The sequence below is a fragment of the Triticum urartu genome, chromosome 7A, assembly GCF_056163025.1.
Source record: "Triticum urartu cultivar PI428250 chromosome 7A, HENAU_Tu73, whole genome shotgun sequence".
NCBI lineage: Eukaryota > Viridiplantae > Streptophyta > Magnoliopsida > Poales > Poaceae > Triticum > Triticum urartu.
Window position 1 is genome coordinate 131196225 of NC_141879.1, and position 20808 is coordinate 131217032.

Here is a 20808-nt window from a genome sequence, read left to right on the forward strand (position 1 = left end):
CTCCACCGTCGACCCCTCCAGCCTCCACGGACTACTGTTCATCCATCATCGACCTCCTCCAGCCTCCACCTGCGACTATTCATCCACAGGCTCCTGTTCAACCAGCCTCCACCATGCGCTACTCCACCGGCTACTGTTCAACCAGCCCTCTCCGTGGGCTCCTGTTCAACCAGCCTCCACCATGCTCTACTCCACCGGCTACTGTTCAACCAGCCCTCTCCACAGGCTCCTGTTCAACCACCCCTCCACGGGCTACTGTTCATCCTGCCCTCCACCATCTACTGTTCGTCCTGCCCTCCACGGGGTGGTCCTGTTCATCCTGCCCTCCACGGGGTCCTGTTCATCCAGCCCCAACCGACTCGAGATATCGGCGTACTGTTCATCCAAAGGAAACACCACGGGGTCCTGTTCATCCACCCCCCCCCCCCCGCAGCACTCACTGTTCATCCAGAGGCAGCATCGATCGGCTTCAGTTAGCAGCAGTAGCAAAGGAATCGCTCGATCGGGTTCGGTTATCAGCCATCGATCGATCGCTCGGGTTCAGTAACGCGTAGCCTGCATTGCAGTCGCTCGGGTTCAGTTAGAGCCCAACGCCTCGCACACACGCGCGTACGTATGAGAGAAACGCGCATCGCTCGGCCCCCGACCAGCCACCGTAACCGGGGACTCCCTGATATTTTCCGCGCCCTCGCTTCTACCACGGTTTTTCTCGTCATGGATGGCCCAAAGAATGTCATGCAGCTGCGTCTCCGGCCCGCCTAGGACGAAAAGCCCTTTTTTTGTCATGATTTTTTGTCATAGAAGTAGGACCCCACCACATCTATGATGATATCGGGTTTTGTCAAAATTATCGTCATAGAAGTGTCATAATTATGATAGAAAAGATTTTCGTTCGGCCCAAAATGTCATGGATGTGTCTTTTTTTGTAGTGCTAATCTCAGCCCTTCGTGTGTTTAGGGGGCTTGTACCAAAGAAGAAGAAGTGTAATTGTGTTCTTCTCAGTATCTAGTAATGCCCATGTCTTGTTTTTTTAGAAAAGGAGGAATCATCCCCGGCCTCTGCATCTGGGTGATGCATACGGCCAAAGACCTTACAAAGTAATACAACAGTAAGCCCGAGGCCATCATCTAGATGACACCTGTCGCTACTCCTATCCTCTTGATGAAGGGGTGTCGTATGTCCGGGCCATATACCAAACAGACATCGCACGAAAGCCTAACATCTAACACCGGATACCCAATCCAAGCCACATAGGCTGGACTGGGTAACACTCCGGTCCGGCGCACTCTCAGTGAGTACCACACGAACACGCTGCAAAGGTCCGTCACCTCCGTCTTCCCTCGATCCATCCTCAAAGCATGTACTGACGCATCCACCTTGTCAGGCCTCTCTGTCATCGACGCCACCACGACGTCAAACAACGTCGACCTCCTGCGCGTGTCCATCGCCACACATCTGACGCCAAGCCTCCACTGCTCCATACCGCCGTGAACTGCCGCCATGAATATGTAGAAAGAAACACCGCTCCACCGAAGAAGCCATCCGCCGGTGCCTCAAGCCTGAGTGCATCTTCGAGAATGCCGCCCCAAGGGGGTAATGACACATGAATGCCACCGTCATCCGATCAACTGATTTAGGGTTTTCCTCGGAGATATTGGGTGGGGTTGGGAGCTTCACCTCGATGATGCCTTCATAAAGGAAATGATGATAAGCTCATCATCATCACCGGCTCCGGTCAATGACCGAAGACCAAGTTTTCACCCGGATCCGTCCCAAGAAATCCACCCGACAACCTGTGCACTATCTTAACCGCCTTCAAAGCCCCAGATCTAGCCGCCTAGATCCGGTGACCAACTGCAACAGTAGTGCCACCGTAGGTGCCCTGACACACCGGCCACTTCCTGAATGCGCAACCACTGGAGCCTGGGAGGAGGGCTCCCACCCCACCTCGCCAAACCATGAGAACCGTCGAGATGGATCCCGCACGCTCATCACCATCTTTGATATGAACCAATCCGTGGCAAAACCACGAGATCGCCGATGCAGATCCGCCTTGGATAGGGACTGCACCACGCCATGCCACCGCGGAAAGCCCGAGCTTCACTCGCCGCCACCTTCCAGGACCGCCGCCCCGGGATCTAGCCTCTACCAACAGGCTGAGCCGCCGGCCACCACGGCCAAGTCCACCATCACCCCACTAGCCCACCGAACAGCCGGCGCCACAAAATCTTCCGAGAAGCCTAGCAGCTCGGCGGCCTCCACCCAGCACTACACCGCTCCACTTTCCACAATCCCGGCAATGTTACAAACATGGTAAGGTGATTAATGAGGGGGAAGGGCACCGACACTGCCACCTCCCACCAATCCATATTCATTACTGTACTGCTGCATCTACCTTGCCCGGTCTAGCTGCCATCGCCACCACCATGATGCCAGAAAATGCCACCATCCCGCGCTCGTCCATCATGACACGCCCACCGGCGAGACCCCGCTGCTCCGTGCAGCTGAGACCCGCCGTTGTCGACGTGCTAGATGCCACGCTGCTCCTCTATCGTGAACACTACCTATTGGCATTGGTCCCATCCCCTCCGCCTGCAGTTCCTCTAATCGAGCACCCAAACGCCCCAAGCAGCGTCTCCAAGAAGGGTACGACACATGCAGTGCCGCCGCCGCCCAATCCAAGGAGATTTTGGGTTTTCACCCGGGCATGGGGTCGGGGTGGAGGGCAGGGACCTCGATGGCGCCTACAAGGAGGAGAACGGCGACCCTGGTCGTCACCACCGTCAGGATGAATGAGTCATCCAGAGTTTCCTCTGGTCTGATGGCACCTCTACCAGCCCCCGCGAATGCATCGAGGCCGACGACCGTGATCGTAAGCCACCAAGTGCAGCGGGAGAGAGCCTGCAACACCGAGGAGATCCACCGGCACCTCACCGCCCATGCGGTCAATACACCATCCATCCACCCTCCGCGAACGACGCTAGCCGAGGGCACCGTTGCCATGCCTAACGGGGCCGCCACCCCAGGTCCAGGTTCCTCCGCGATGGCTAGAGTGGCGAGATCCACCACGAGCGACGAGATCCAGCACCGTGCGGCCATCGCCATCACCCGAGCCCACCGTCGACCGATCTGACCACTGCCGGGGGCCCGCACGCTGTTGGGAGTCCCACACCCACGGATCTGGGCGCCCGTGCACCGCCGTGATCCCGACGTCTTCGGGATCCGCCACACCGTCGGGAGGGCCGCACCCCGCGGATCAGGACGCCCATGCCACCACGGATCCGGGAAAGTGAGGAGAGACCCTCCACCGCCATCGCACGCATGGGATTTGCCCGGCGCCAACCATCGGCAGCGGCGGAGGGGAAGAAGGGCGCTGGAGGGTTACTAGGCGGCGGCGGTGGCTGAGCCCTCCCGAGCCGCCCGCGGGGGAGGAGATGCGAGAGCAAGGCGTTTCGTTAATATAGCGATCTCTGGAATACGAAGCGCGTTGTTCGGTCAAAATATGAGATAGAGATTTCAATATGGACCACATGCAGAGAAAAATAAGTGAATTCACACTCTAAAATATGTTTATATACATGCACATGTAGTCTATATTGATATCTCTAAAAGGTCTTATTTTTAGAAACGAAGGGAGTAGTTGACTTGCCTTGTCCCAACCTTCAAAGAAGGTTCCAAACCGCCATGTCGTGGAGGCATAGGACATTTATTATGATGTCAATGTCTCCTTTTTAGCTTTCTGTTGTTATATTACTTCTATGGTGGTTTTGTTCATGAAATTAGAAAAAACTTCCCTTGAACACTTTGTAAGAGTAAGGATAGAATCGGGACCTGTTTAGGGAGGTACGTACACGCTTGGATAACATGGCGTGGATAGTTTTACCCGACATGGATGGCAACATGATCTTAGGATTGGCCCTCCCGTGGATTAGGCGTCATAGAGTATCATGATTATTTGTATTTCACTTTTTTCCTTTCTTTCTGAGTGTGGACTTAATTTTGCCATGTGCATCTTAATTATGCAGAGGCTGGGTGTAAATATTTAAACCTTTTAAGTTATAAAGTGCCACTTATTGAAATAAGTAATAGAGACAACTATTGACCATAATTTGTTGGCATATCATCTATAGCCAACATGTATAGCAGTTAGGGCATCTTCAATGCTAACCCCCAAACATGACACCGTGTCGGTCCACGGATTAGTGGGGTCCAGTCCGTCGGACACTAATGCCGGAGCAAGCCATCCAACCATGCCCACATACACTCCATAAAGGATTTCAACAAATCAAATGAAATTCATGCAAATAATATGGAATTCATTTAAGTTTGGTCATAATTTATATAACACGGACGATACTTTGTCTGTTTGACAAAAAAACTGAAAACAACTAGGGTGCTAACTTGGTAGAGGATGACGACCTCGTACGCGTGGCCTAGCGCCTGAGGGCTTTTTCCGTTGGGGAGTCAACTCTGACTTGCAACTACTTTGAACATATATTATTAACTTTTTTGGAGAATAACGTATGACCATACTAGTGGCTACAAAAGAGTGTTTACTGTATATAATTACATCAGATAACCACACAACAAACAACTTTGTTTCCATGTCAAAAAACATACACCTGAAGCAATCTCGCATCACACGATACCCATACATTCAACAAACAAATGATATGAATTAAAAAAGTTGATGGTATTTCGCAACAGCATAACTTGTTAGTGTGCTCAGCTAAACATGTGGTTTCATCTGTGTAAGAGTACATTAGTGTCAGTGTCAAAACTGGCGGATCTCGGGTAGGGGGTCCCGAACTGTGCGTCAAGGCCGGATGGTAACAGGAGACAAGGGACACGATGTTTTTTACCCAGGTTCGGGCCCTCTTGATGAAGGTAATACCCTACTCCTGCTTGATTAATATTGATGATATGGGTAGTACAAGAGTAGATCTACCACGGGATCAAGGAGGCTAAACCCTAGAAGCTAGCCTATGGTATGATTGTTGTGTATGGAGTTGATTGCCTACAGACTACAACCCTTCGGTTTATATAGACACCGGATAGGGTTAGGGTTACATAAAGTCGGTTACAATGGTAGGAGATCTTGAATATCCGCATCGCCAAGCTTGCCTTCCACGCCGAGGAAAGTCCCATCCGGACACGGGACGAAGTCTTCAATCTTGTATCTTCATAGTCCAGGAGTCCGGCTGAAGGTATAGTCCGGCTACCCGAACACCCCCTAATCCAGGACTCCCTCAGTAGCCCCTGAACCAGGCTTCAATGACGACGAGTCCGGCGCGCAAATTGTCTTCGGCATTGCAAGGCGGGTTCCTCCTCCAAGTCCTTCGTAGAAGATTGTAAACACCAAGAGTAGTGTCCGACGTATTTCGCAGTGCGTCATCACACTACGGCCAAGTCCTTTACTCGAATCGTTTTTACTTTTCCACCTCAGCATGTTTTGCGAGGCGGTTTCCTTGGCACGTCTTGTCAAAGCAGATATCGTGTTCCCCCCTTTTACGGGGTTCTCATCAATACGGACGTGGGTAACCCAATCGTGCCCGTTAGCATGTTTTCTCGATTAAAAGCGAGTCCTAAACGGCTACAGGGAGGGCTCCTGGTATTCAACCTCTTATAAAGAGACCAAGGACTTACTCCTTTTTCCAATCTCAAACGAGTTCGCCCGTTGCCTCGAGTTCCAACACCCTAGGCTCCAGATTCCAGGCGCTTCGGACCTTCGACAATGTCCGGTTCCGACCATCAAGGCCGATGGATGCCCTCCTCCATCACGGAGGAGGGCGTGCTAAAGTTGAGAGAGGCTAAGTTCTTGACCGCCGAAATTTCGCATAGGTTGCCTGCTCAAAGGCAGGCTATTCCCAGTCCCCAGCCCGGTGAGAGCGTAGTGTTCATGTCTCACTTCCTTCGGGGGTTAGGCTTCCTGATGGATCCCTTTGTGAGGGGGCTGCTGTTTTATTACGGGCTGGAATTTCATGACTTAGCTCCGGAGTCCATCCTCCACATTTCCTCATTCATTGTTGTGTGCGAAGCGTTCCTCCGTGTCACTCCTTACTTCGGATTATGCCTCAAGACTTTTGGAGTGGAGCCGAAGATGATCGAGGGACGGCACGCAGAGTGCGGAGGCGCTGTCATAAATAAGAATGCTGATGCTCCATGGCCCGAGGGCTCCTTTCAAGAGGAGCTCGGCTTGTGGCAACGAGAATGGTTCTATATCACCGCTCCCAGGAGCGCCAAGTGGGCGGCGCCTCCTGCCTTTCGCTCGGGTCCCCCATCACGACTAGCATCATGGGTCAACAAAGGATTGGATCAAAGACGTGCCCTTGTTGCAGGGCCGCATCAGGGATCTCTTAGAAAGAGACCTCAACCTGGTCAAGGTGACGCAGGTCATGCTGATTCGCCGAACACTGCCTGGCAAACGTCGCTCCCTTCGTCTGTGGGAGTTTAATCCAGAGGGACCACAAGCTCTCCATCATTTTATCGTGGAGATGTATAAACTGTTCTTCGGTTCACAAATGTTGTGTTCGGGTTTGACCGAGGATGCAGGCCTAAGCTGCAATCGCCTGGATACCGAAGTAAGTATCCTTGTGCCCGGACCTACTATCCATATAATCGTCATAAACTTGCCCCTAAAAGAGTTGTCCTTTTAAAAAGGAGTGGATAGCGAGGGCAAAGCAGATCAGGTGTCCAGCTCCCCTTCCCGAAACCAGGCCGGATCCCGTGCTTGTCAGGATGTTGAAGATAATGCCTTTGGCGGGAAGTAAGGGGAAGGACAAGGGAACTATGGCCTCTTCGAAGGAGGCTGCTCCGAAGGGAGGAACCGACAATTCCTCTCCCAAGGGGAAGAAGAGGGCCGCCTCTGACGACCCGGAGACCATGGCCCCGAAGCGGGGGATAAAATCCTCGTCAGAGGGTCCGACGCCGGGGAGTTCCTCGGCCGAACTACGCCTTCAAAGGGATCAGCCCTCCAGCGAGCCGTAAGTAGAGAGTGGTTTTCCTTTTGAGGGATGAAAGAAATCCTTGATTTATATCTGAGAAGATTAACCGAAATTTTACCTTGTAGCTCGAACCTCAGCCCTTCTCAGCAGAGCTCGTCTTTGGGGGATCTTCTTCCGGAGATGATGGAGAGTGGGACGCCTCCCCCTGCCGTAGCAACTAGCAAGGCGGGCGACCCTGAGGTGTCGTCGCGGACGGTTTCTCTGAATCCGGCAGGGGCGGAAGATAGCTATGTGGCCCCCCAAGGCTCTCCGCATGCAACCTTCGAAAGAGGCCATAGGACAAGTCCAGCACCGTTTGGTGCTCGGCCGGAGGAGCTAATGATTCTGCTGGGGCGAGCTTCTATCTCAGAGGAGCACCGTGCGTTGATGGGCACGGTGATTGAAAGGATTTCATCCGCAGAAAGCAGATTGCATGAGGCCGTCAAAAGTTTACTGACGGGTTTTGAGGTACGTTAGATAGTGTACACTTTTGTCAGTTGCGCGTAAGTAAGATGCGCCCTGTGTAGATAGTAGCCCCTGAGACTCTGCGTGTTGTCAAGAAATGACGGCACGCAGAGGATCATAATCCCAGGTCTAAAATGTCGCCTTTGAATGTAGGTGGCGAGGTGTCCGGAATCTAGCCGAACTGATGATGTAGCCGAACTAAAGTGGCAACTGGACGTGGCAGATGCCGACATCGCGCTTGTCGACAAGCGGCTTGATGAGGCTCAAGGTATGTAATTCTTTGAGCAGCATCGGGTAAGAGGAGCTTCATGCCAATGTCTTACAATGTGTGTGCTTGACGCAGATGGTACGGCCGCCGTGGAGAATCTTAGGGAAGAACTTGCCCGAGCTAAGGAGCAAGCCAGAAAAAGCGATGCGGCTGCCGAGAAGGCCCTTGAAGAGCTGAGAGCCGAACAGGCTGCTCACTGCCGAAGCAAAGAAGAGATGGCCGAGATGGCTGAGAAGTTAAAGAGCGCTGCAAACCGTTGCAAACTTCTTGAGAAAGAAGACCGGGCGAGACAGACGGACTTAGAGAAGGCCGTTGCCGATGCCAAGGACGCTCGCTCTGCGATGAGAGCTGCGAAGCAGGAGCTGCATCAGGCCGAACAGATTGCGGCTGGAAAGCCCTTTATGCTGCGAAGGAAATTTTGTGATCCGAAGTTTGCTCTGTTGGACCGGATGTGGAGTGTGGAGCATACCTATCTGGACTTGGCAGCGAGTGCTGCTGATGCGACCGAACACTTTCGAGATCAGAAAGATCGCGAAGTGGAAAAGCTTTTCTAGTCGTAGCTTCACAATCCAGAGCGTCCACTGGCAGTGGATGATCGTTTGGCTCAATGGGCCGAACTGAATAGGTTTTCTGGACTCGCCATGGAGTACGTCATGGGTCACCTGTGGCCGGGGAGATCGGAGCCGAAGAGTTATTTCAGCTTGGTGCAGCAATTCCTTGACGCGGTGCCGCGTATAAATGCAATGAAGAGGTCAGCATGCATAGAGGGCGCTAGGCTGGCTCTTGCCTGTGTTAAGACATACTGGGCAGAGATGGAGACCACCGTTGTTGCGTCCCGAGATTCGGACAAAAGCCGAGTACCCTCCGAGCACTATTTTCAGGAAGTTCTTCAAGGCGCTCGTGTAATAGAGACGCAGTGCCCGAAAGATGCTATGTTATGATAGCATATGTAATTATAAAGTAATATTTTGATAAACTGTAGTGGCTTTTTTTTATACTTGTGCCTCCAAGTATTGAGAACACCTCCTGTGCGGCCGTTTTAAGATATATATATATATATAGAATCTGAAAGATGGCAGTCGTTGGCTTCAGCCCCCACGCACATAGTGCGGGGGTGCTCACAGAAGACGCATTTTCACACTTAACCCAACGTCTTGGTCCTACAAAGGAGGTGATAGCGCAGTGGGCCAGGCAACCGGACTATAATGCTTTAACACTTTCACTTAGCCATAGGAGTTTAACAATGAGACTCTTTAGGTAGCTCCTTGGTGGCAACTGCGCTCGTCCGAATTCGGCGCGCGTATGTGCCTGACCGGGAAGCGGCCCTTCGTTAAAGCAGAGGAATCCGATAGATTCCGATAGGTCATCCAGTGGCTGACCAGTCTCACGCTACATCATGACAGTTAGTTTTCGGCTTTCTCTACTGAGGTGCTCGCCCGGCCGAACCGGGGGCACGATCGCAGTAGTTCTCCTGGTGCTACCTTAGCCAATAGAGCGGAACGTAAGGTAGCCGAACTCAGGAGCCGGGCAACCCAACATTTGACCAAAGACATGATTCAGAGCTGATGCATATAATTCCAAAACTCGTGACGCCGAACACTCCCTAAGGTGTTCGGTCTTTATGAGTGCAGGCGAAACAACACTCTTTATTAAAAAAGCCCCTAGTGTCTAGGTACGTGCAAAAATTTCTGACGTGGCCACATGCCAAGACGCCAGCCTCCTCCTTGGTTATATCAGAAAAAACCAGGGGATGTGTAGCAACAAGAGACAGTAAAAAAGGTTTATGCAGGGTCTTAATCTAAAAAGAAACCTTTAGGACGGGTCCCTACTGCACGTCTGCGCCTGTGTCTCCGTTGTGCCGTATCCGGGACGGGCGCCGCACGACGTTCATCTGTAAGAGAGAGGAACTGAGTTGAAAACGGGTCGTGCCGAACAAAAGTTTAAAATAAACAAATTGTAAAGTAAAATATATAAAATTGAGCTTTATTGTCTCTTATTCTATATGCATGGAGCCCCTAGTGCGGGGGTATATGGCCACTAAGCCTGTATCAATGATGATTTTGTACCGAACTCGTCTATCCGCGTTCGTGGTCTTTAATGACCTATTTCGAAGTTTTTTGGCCGGTGAGGCCATTTTACTGGGGGCTGTCAAAGCGGCCGCACAGTCCCCCGCTTGCGGAGGCGCACTTTAGTGCTTCCCCTTCAAAGAGATGATGCCTCGTGGACCGGGCATCTTAAGCTTGAGAGATGCATAATGCGGTATTGCGTTAAAGCGGGCGAAAGCTTCGCGTCCCAGTAGTGCTTGATAGCGACTTGAGAACAAGACGATATGGAAGGTCAGCTTTTCGCGGCGGAAGTTATCGGCAGAGCCAAATATAACTTCGAGCCAGAGAAAACCCATGCAATGGGTGTCCGGACCAGGTGTTACCTCTTGAAAGGAGGTTTTGCTGCGGCGGATTCTTGCTAGGTTTATCCCCATGTGCTGGACTGTATCCTGATAAATCAGGTTTAGTCCGCTGCCGCCGTCCATAAGGACATTTGAAAACTAGAGTCCGCCAATTATTGGATCGAGTATAAAGACAGTCCAGACTACATTCTTGATATTCCTAGAATAATCTAGCTGATCAAAGATGATCGGTTTTGACAACCAGTGGTAGGACCCTTTGGGGATGGGCCATGTGGTGCGTACCTTTACGGGCGCCGCACGTTTTGTTATGTGAAGTGAGTTCACTGTTTTTACTTCTTGTGGGAAGTTCTTTTGTTTCCTGGTGCTCTGCTTTTGGGGTTCGTCCTTGTCTTCGCTTGGTGTGTCGAGCCCCTTGTGTTCGGCATTGAGTCTGCCGGATTGTTTGAAAACCCAACAGTCTCTGTGTGTATGGTTAGCAGGCTTCCCGGGAGTACTGTGTATCTGACATATCCTGTCCAGGATTTTATTTAGGTTGGATGGATTGTCCCTGTTATCCCGAGGGGGCGATTTTTCCTGATTTTGTCGTGAGCCTTTGAATCCGGCATTGATTGCCGTGCTCTTCGGACTATTGTCCTTAGTCCGGCGATGGTCCTTGTTGTGTTGCGGTTTTCCGTTTCCATCCCTAGTTTCGGATGTACTTGGGTCGCTGGGGCTGCACCTTGCCAACGAGTTGTCCTCCCCTGCACAAAAGCGGGTCATGAGGCTTGTTAGTGCGGCCATTGTTCTTGGCTTTTCTTGGCCGAGGTGTTTGGCGAGCCATTCATCTCGGACGTTATGCCTGAAAGCTGCTAAGGCTTCATCGTCCGGACAGTCGACTATCTGATTCTTTTTAGTGAGCAATCTATTCCAGAACTGCCGAGCTGATTCTCCGGGTTGTTGAGTTATGTGACTAAGATCGTCTGCATCCGGAGGGCGGACATAGGTCCCTTGAAAGTTTGCTCGGAAAGCATCCTCGAGCTCTTCCCATCTTCCAATTGTGTTTTTGGGAAGGCTTTTAAGCCAATGCTGGGCTGGCCCTTTAAGCTTAAGGGGTAGATATTTTATGGCGTGGAGATCATCTCCTCTAGCCATGTGTATGTGGAGGATATAATCCTCGATCCATACTCCAGGGTCTGTTGTTCCATCATATGCCTCTATGTTTACGAGTTTGAATCCCTCTGGGAATTCATAGTCCAAGACCTCATAGGTTAAACATAGGGGGTGTGCGGCGCCCCTGTATGTGGGTGTGCCAGATTCTGATGATGGCTTCATAGTGTTGCTTACGAGAGCTTGCTTTCTTGGCCCATAAATGGACCTGACTGGGCCATGATGCGAATCCTTAAGTGGGTCGCATGCCGATTTAGGTGCGGCGCCGCTTGCCGCATTATGGGGTCGTCTATCCGACCGTGTGGCTTTTTCATTTTTTGAATGCGAGGGCTCTAGGGCCTCTTCGTCGAATTCAGGCAGTAGCTTTCTTTTCGGATAGCTTTTAGTGCGGCGACTGTCACCGTACTTATCTGTGGTATTGATTACTTTGCTCCATCTAATCCGGAGTGTGTCTTCCGCTGTTTTTAGCTTCCGCTTCTACTTCTTTAGGCTGCGTGCAGTTGCAACGAGCCTTTCGTGGAGATTCTTCTGCTCCATAGGTTTATTCGGCGTGAGGTCGTCCTGAATGCCGTTTTCGCCGGGGGATGGATGTTCGGTTTCTCTATCCGTGTTGCCCTGTTCGGACGGTTTCTCTAAGGCCTGCTCGTCGTCTACTGGCTCGTCCTTCTCTATGGCTGGGTTTTTGTCGAGGCGGGGCTTGGGTCGGCGTTTACGCCGACGCTTTGATTGCTTTTCGGGGGGTCGATCTCCCGTCCCATCCCCTTTTTCCTCGTTGTCGCTTCCTTTAGAGGTATCCACCATGTACACATCGTGAGATGAGGTGGCTGTCCAATGCCCTATGGGCGTTGGTTCGTCAGTATCTCCTGGATCGTCATCCATGCTGTCGATGTCTCCGGAGTCGAAGTTGAGCACGTCGTTTAAATTGTCGACAGTGGCTACCAGGTGGGTGGTGGGTGGGCTTTGAATTTCTACATCGTCCGTATCCCATCCTCGTTGACCGTAGTTCGGCCAGGGCTCTCCTGATAAGGAGAGAGACTTGAGAGAGTTCAGGATATCGCCACAAGGCGAATACTGAAAGATGTCTGCGGTGGTGAACTCCATTATCGGCGCCCCATCGGATTCGATTGGCAGGGGCGCGGGGGGTTCGTAGTCCGGGGAGGAGTCCGGATCCTCGAAGTCACGGGTCGTGCAGAGTGTGGGGCTAGCGTTCGGCTCGATCGCTTTTGGGATCGCAGCCCCCGAGGTGACATCCAACCGCTCATCCTCAATTGGCGCAATAGGCTCCGAGTTAGGGGTCGGAACCGATGCGTGTGCGGCCTCCAGGACACTGTCCGGGGGCAGAGCTAGATCATGCCCCTCGAGATAGTGCGGCGCACTTGGCCGTGGCTCGAGCCCGTCGAAGATCAAGTCTCCGCGGATGTCAGCCATGTAGTTTAAGCTTCCAAACCTGACTTGATGGCCAGGGGCGTAGCTTTCGATCTGCTCCAGGTGGCCGAGCGGATTGGCCCGCAGAGCGAAGCCGCCGAAGACGAATATCTGTCCGGGGAGAAAAGTCTCACCCTGGACCGTATCGTTGTTGATGATCAAAGGAGCCATATGGCCTAAAGGCGACGACACAGAGGAACTCTCAATGAAAGCACTAAGGTCGGTGTCAAAACCGGCGGATCTCGGGTAGGGGGTCCCGAACTGTGCGTCAAGGCCGGATGGTAACAGGAGACAAGGGACACGATGTTTTTTACCCAGGTTCGGGCCCTCTCGATGGAGGTAATACCCTACTCCTGCTTGATTAATATTGATGATATGGGTAGTACAAGAGTAGATCTACCACGAGATCAAGGAGGCTAAACCCTAGAAGCTAGCCTATGGTATGATTGTTGTGTATGGAGTTGATTTCCTACGGACTACAACCCTCCGGTTTATATAGACACCGGATAGGGTTAGGGTTACATAAAGTCAGTTACAATGGTAGGAGATCTTGAAAATCCGCATCGCCAAGCTTGCCTTCCACGCCAAGGAAAGTCCCATCCGGACACGGGACGAAGTCTTCAATCTTGTATCTTCATAGTCCAGGAGTCCGGCTGAAGGTATAGTCCGGCTACCCGAACACCCCCTAATCCAGGACTCCCTCAATTAGCAATTCCAAAATTGGAAACTTGTAACATTTCGGTTCTTTTTTATGTTTTAGATGCCAGGCTATAGCCGAGATTACTTGAATAAGCAATGTTTTATGATCTATTCTGCTCTCAATCTTTTTTTGAGGAACTAGCAGGAGCACTGCCTTTTCTTATAGAAGGAAAACAGAAGAGCAATTTACAAGGGGGGTGGCGCACGTTTTTAGGGAACATGGAAAAAACCCCAAAAATGGCCCATATGCATGAACCATGGAAAACCCGGCAGATGGCAAGGTCCCAACGAAAGCCATATCCCATTGCTTAATGGCCTCAAAAGCTAGTAGAGCAACCTCGTGATGTGGCATCCGTTGACCTGTGAAAACGCGTCTGTTCCTCTCTTTCCAGATAGCCCAAAATTGTGTAGATGATCCTACTGCTCCTCCGTCTCTGCACTTGGAATGGCTCATGTACTAGCATCTTGTCCCACCTGTCAGAAATAGTGCCTGGCTCAGGCAAGAACCCTGAGATGGCAAGACCCTCGTTTGTCTAGGTGTTTACCTGGTTCCAAACAGTGACCGTGAAGGGAGAGTCCTTGCAAAGATGGGTTGCCGTTTATGGCTGCTGAAGACATAGCTGATACCTTAGTGGTCAGGTTCCAGGAGATTGTGTCATCATGATCTGGCAGCAGAACTATTTGGCTAATCCATCCCCATAGAGTGACAAATTCCCCCAGTTGTTGCAGGGATCAAAGGCTAGCGACTGCTCTGGTCCATTTATCATTTGCCAACTCCTGATGCACGGACCTATTTTGTAAAGCTCCGGCGCAAGTAGCGTTAGAGGGCCCCTTCCACTCAAGTTGTCATACCAGAAAAGTGCCTTGCGGCCATCTCCCAAAGTTATGGTTGCGCATGCCCGAAAAAGTTTCATATCAGCCTGGTTGCATGGCAGGTCAGTGCCCACCCATGACCTCTCCGGGTCCGTCCATTGTAACCAGGGCTAGCGAAGGCGGAGGGCGCGGCCAAAACGCTCAAGGTCTACGATTCTCAGGCCGCCCAACCTCCTTGGACGACAAACAGTCTTCGAGTTAACGAGGGAGTGCCCTCGAGAAGTTTGCATTTGGTCCTCTTTCTGCCATAGAAACCCGCGAATGATCTTCTCAACTTTTCACAGGATCCATAGCCATTAGAACTGATTGAGCCAGAGCGACCCTGTCGGGCTTATTTAGTAGCTTTCCTTTCCAACCCGGCAATATACCCGCAATCTTGTCAATGAAAGGTTGGAGGTCAACCCTCCGGAGCTGACGATAGTGCAATGGAAGTCCAAGGTAGCTTCCTGGGAAGCTGGCAATCTTGGCGGGAAAGATGGTGAGTATGTCCTGGAGGTCAATGTCCCCGCACCGTATCGGAAAAACCTCGGTCTTTGACAGGTTCGTGATTAGGACACTAGCCTCCCCAAAGGCTTTTAGTATGGCCAAGATCGCCAGCAGATCCTCCTTATCAGGGTTGGCAAAGATGCCCGCATCATCCGCAAAGAGAGAGATTATACATCTGGTGGAATGAGCACGGATGGGCTTGAGGATGCCCTGCTCAGAGGCGAGACGAAGAATTTGCTGCAAGGAGTCTATTGTTAGAATGAAAAGCATCGGTGACACCGGGTCTCCTTGACGTAGGCCCTACGCATGCCTGAACGGCTTGCCCGGGTTTCCATTCAGAAGAATCCTAGATGATGAATATGCCAGGGTCATGAAAATCTAGTCCCGTCAACGTTGGCCAAACCCCAGGCACTGAAGAACCTCAAGAAGGAAAGCCCAATTGACGGAGTCAAAAGCCTTCGATATATCAAGCTTGAGGAAAAGTCCTGGGATGTTCCGGTGGTGTAGGTCCTTGATTAGGTTCTAAACGTGCATGAAGTTGTCGTGGATGGAACGCTTTTGGACGAAAGCACTCTGGCACTTAGATACGAGAGTAGGCAGAACCGGGGCAAGCCTGTTGGCCAGGAGCTTGGAGAAAATCTTGGAAAGACTTTGGATGAGTCTAATTGGCCTGTAGTCCCCAACAACCCTAGCGTCAGCTTTCTTGAGCAACATAATGATGTTAGCCGAGTTGACGAGAGAAGCGCAATTTCCCTGAAGGTTCGCAAGTTGAAAAATTGCCTCGACGACATCCAGCTTGATTATTTCAAAAAGGCCCCAATGAACCCATCAGGGCCTGGTGCCTTGACGGAAGGAAGCGAAAATATCGTGTCTTTGATCTCTCTCTCATCGAAAGGGGCTTCCAGGTCTGATAGGTCATGCACGTGCAGACCCAAGTTGTCCCAAATGAGCCCCTTGGTCCTGGGCTTCTGCGTTCCAAGGTGACTCTGGAAGTGCGAGAAAAGCGCATCTTCCTTGTCTTCAGCCATGACCGCAACTCCATTATCCGCCTGAAGCATCTGAATGTAGTTCTTTCGTCTGCGACCATTCACTTTATCATGGAAGAACTTGGAGTTGACATCACAAAGCCTAATACGAGTGAGGCGGGAACGTTGTCGTAGCTTGATTTTTTGGAAGGATAGAAGGCTGAGATAGGAAAGCTTCACCCTTTGTCGCAACTCCTGCTCCGCAGGGGAGAGCGGCCTACCCTCCTCAGCAAGGTCCAGTCTCCAGATGGCCTCCTTGGCAATCTCTATCTGGGTTTTTAAAACCCCCACGCTCTCACGTTGCCATTTCTTTTGAGCCTTGGCTGTCCGGGATAACATGATGTGGATCCTCCGGATGGGGTTGGTTGCATGGACTGGCCGGTCTCAGGCCGTGGAGACAGTATCTTTGAAGCCCGGGAGGCGAAGCCAGAACTCCTCGAACTTGAAAGATGGCTTGTGGCGCACCTCATTGTCCCTCTAGAGAAAAGGTGGGGCATGATCCGAGCAAGCAGAGGAGATGGCCTGGAGATGCGCATTGGGAAAAAATCCCGATGGCCTAAGGCAAGCCGTAGGCATAGAAACACCGTCGGCATACGTCTATCTACGGGGGCCGTCGGCATAGGTTAGGACGTTGGCATAGCCCGGGCCCACCTACCTGGTCAACAATGACCAATTGACGGTGTCGAAACTACGTCGACGGTTGGTAACAGTGGCCGTCGGCACATATTTGCTGACATCACTGATACGTCTCCAACGTATCTATAATTTTTGATTGCTCCATGCTATATTATCTACTGTTTTGTGCAATATTGGTCTTTATTATCCACTTTTATATTAATTTCAGGACTAACCTATTACCGGAGGCCCAGCCCAGATTTTTCAATTTTATGCCTATTTTAGTGTTTTGAAGAAAAGGAATATCAGACGGAGTCGAAACGGAACGAAATCAACTAGAGAAGTTATTTTTGGAACGAAAGCCACCCGATGGACTTGGACCCCACGTCAAGGAAGGAAGGAGGATCTCACGAGGGTAGGGGCGCGCCCCCTACCTCGTGGGGCCCTCGTGGCTCCGCTGACGTGCTTCTTCTGCCTATATAACTCCATATACCCTAAAACTTCCAGAACACAACATAGATCGGGAGTTCCGCCGCCAGAAGCCTCCGTAGCCACCAAAAACCAATCGGGACCCTGTTCCGGCACCCTGCCGGAGGGGGGAACCCTCACCGGTGGCCATCTTCATCATCCCGGTGCTATCCATGACGAGGAGGGAGTAGTTCTCCCTCGAGGCTGAGGGTATGTACCAGTAGCTATGTGTTTGATCTCTCTCTCTCATGTTCTTGAGATGATACGATCTTGATGTATCGCGAGCTTTGCTATTATATTTGGATCCTATGATGTTTCTTCCCCCCTCTTCTCTCTTGTAATGAATCGAGTTTCCCTTTTGAAGTAAACTTATCGGATTGAGTCTTTAAAGATTTGAGAACACTTGATGTATGTCTTGCCGTGGATATCTATGGTGACAATGGGATACCGCGTGCCACTTGATGTATGTTAAGGTGACCAACTTGCGGGTTCATGAACCTATGCATAGGGGCTGGCACACGTTTTCATCGTGATTCTCTGGTAGATCTTTGGGGCACTCTTTGAGGTCCTTTGTGTTGGTTGAATAGATGAATCTGAGATTGTGTGATGCATATCGTATAATCATGCCCACGGATACTTGAGGTGACATTGGAGTATCTAGGTGACATTAGGGTTTTGGTTGATTTGTATCTTAAGGTGTTATTCTGGTACGAACTCTAGGGATGTTTGTGACACTTATAGGAATAGCCCAATGTATTGATTGGAAAGAATAACTTTGAGGTGGTTTCGTACCCTACCACAATCTCTTCGTTCGTTCTCTGCTATTAGTGACTTTGGAGTGACTCTTTGTTGCATGTTGAGGGATAGTTTTATGATCCAATTATGTTAGTATTGTTGAGGGAACTTATACTAGCGAAAGTATGAACCCTAGGCCTTGTTTCAACGCATTGCAATACCGTTTACGCTCACTTTTATCATTAGTTACCTTGCTGTTTTTATATTTTCAGATGACAAAAACTATTATATCTACTATCCATATTGCACTTGTATCACCATCTCTTCGCCGAACTAGTGCACCTATACAATTTACCATTGTATTGGGTGTGTTGGGGACACAAGAGACTCTTTGTTATTTGGTTGCAGGGTTTCTTGAGAGAGACCATCTTCATCCTATGCCTCCTACAGATTGATAAACATTAGGTCATCCACTTGAGGGAAATTTGCTACTGTCCTACAAACCTCTGCACTTGGAGGCCCAACAACGTCTACAAGAAGAAGGCTGTGTAGTAGACATCAAGCTCTTTTCTGGCGCCGTTGCTGGGGAGGTGAGTGCTTGAAGGTATATCTTTAAATCTTGCAATCGAGTCTTTTAGGTTCTTGTTTTATCACTAGTTTAGTTTATAAAAGAAAACTATAAAAAAATGGAATTGAGTTTGTCTCATACGCTTCACCTTTTTAATATGTTTCGTGAGTATGATGGAAAGGAAAATTGTGCTCAGGTGCTAGAAGAAGAAATCTATAAAATGTTTGGCACTAAGTATTTGAATGATGAGCATGACTACAATGTTGTTAGTATGAATTCCTTGAATATCCATGATGCTAATGATATGCAAAGCCACAAGCTTGGGGAAGCTATGTTTGATGAAGATGATATTTGTTGTCCCCCAAGTTTTGATGAGAAAATTTATTATGATGAAAGCATGCCTCCTATCTATGATGATTATTGTGATGACACATATGCTTTAAAGAATAATGATAACCATGAAACTTGTCATCTTGATCTTAATTTTCAATCACATGATAGTTATTTTGTTGAGTTTGCTCCCACTATTATTCATGAGAAGAATTTTGCTTATGTGGAGAGTAGTAAATTTTGCATGCTTGTAGATCATGAAAAGAATGCTTTATGTGCTGGTTATATTGTTGAATTCATTCATGATGCTACTGAAAATTATTATGAGGGAGGAACATATGCTTGTAGGAATTGCAATCATATTAAGTTTCCTCTCTATGTGCTTAAAATTTTGAAGTAATGCTTGTTTTGCTCTCCTATGCTAGTTGATTATTGTTCCCATAAATTGTTTTCTCACAAAATCCCTATGCATAGGAAGAATGTTAGACTTAAATGTGCTATTCATATTCTTCATGATGCTCTTTTTATGTTTCAATTCTTATCCTTCATGTGAGCATCATTGAAATTATCATGCCTAGCTAGGGGCATTAAACGATAGCGCTTGTTGGGAGGCAACCCAATTTTATTTTAGTTCCTTGCTTTTTGCTCCAGTTTAGTAATAAATAATTCATTTAGCCTCTGTTTAGATGTGGTTTTATGTGTTTAATTAGTGTTTGTGCCAAGTAGAACCTTTGGGAAGACTTGGGGGAAGTCTTGTTGATCATGCTGTCAAAAATAGAAACTTTAGCGCTCACGAGAATTGCTGCCATTTTTATTTGGAGACTGATATTTAGTTAATTCTTTTTTCAGATGATTAATAGATAAATTCCTCAGGTCCAGAAATTTATTGGAGAATTTTATGAGTTCCAGAAGTATACGTTTGATCCAGATTACCACAGACTGTTTTGTTTTTGACAGATTCTGTTTTTCATGTGTTGTTTACTTATTTTGATGAATCTATGGCTAGTAAAAGATTTTATAAACCATAGAGAAGTTTTAATACAGTAGGTTTAACACCAATATAAATAAATAATGAGTTCATTACAGTACCTTGAAGTGGTGATATATTTTCTTATACTAACGGAGCTTACGAGTTTTCTGTTAAGTTTTGTGTTGTGAAGTTTTCATGTTTTGGGTAAGGATTCGATGGACTATGGAATAAGGAGTGGCAATAGCCTAAGCTTGGGGATTCCAAAGTCACCCCAAGTTAATATTCAAGGATAACCAAGAGCCTAAGCTTGGGGATGCCCCGGAAGGCATCCCCTCTTTCGTCTTCGTTCATCGGTAACTTTACTTGGAGCTATATTTTTATTCAGCACATGATATGTGTTTTGCTTGGAGCGTCAATTTATTTTGTTAGGATTTGCTTGCTGTTATTTAGAACAATGTTTTTCATCTTTTATTTAAATAAAAGTGGCATTGATAGCCTTTACTATGCCTATGTTACAAGTATACATGTTGCTGTTTGAAAACAGAAAGTTTACCGCTGTTGCAATAATTCCCTGGAAAAGTCAGAATGTGATAAAATGTTGAAACCTTTTGAATATTAAGCTCTGATAAATTTACTACAGTGGTAATTTTATTTCATAATTTTTGGAGCTAGGGAAGTATGGGTGTTGCAGCATTTTTTACAGACTATCCTGTTTAGGCAGATTGCTGTTATGTTTGCATTGTTTGCATATGTTTGCTTCTTTAATGATTCTATTTGAGGATACGACTATTAAATATGAAGAGGCATTTAGTATGCAATGTTGAATAATAATTTTAGTGATTTGCTACAGTAGAGTATGATAAGGTTTTTGCAATGGTTTATACTAACTTATCTCACGAGTCCTTGTTGAGTTTTCTGTGGATGAAGCTTTTGAGATTTAGGGAGACCGTGATATGAGAGGAGTTAAGGAGACACAAAATTTCAAGCTTGGGGATGCCCAAGGCACCCCAAGATAATATTTCAAGAATTCTCAAGCATCTAAGCTTGGGGATGCCCCGGTTGGCATCCCACCTTTCTTCTTCAACAACTATCGGTTAGTATCGGTTGATCCTAAGTTTTTGCTTCTTCACATGATGTTTGCTATTCTTAGATGTAATTTTATTTTTCTTTGCTTGCTGTTTGAATAAAGTACCAAGATCTGAAATTATTTAATGGTAGAGAGTCTTCACATAGTTGCATAATTATTCGACTACTCATTGATCTTCACTTATATCTTTCGGAGTAGTTTGTTGTTGCTCTAGTGCTTCACTTATATCTTTTAGAGCATGGTGGTAGTTTTATTTTA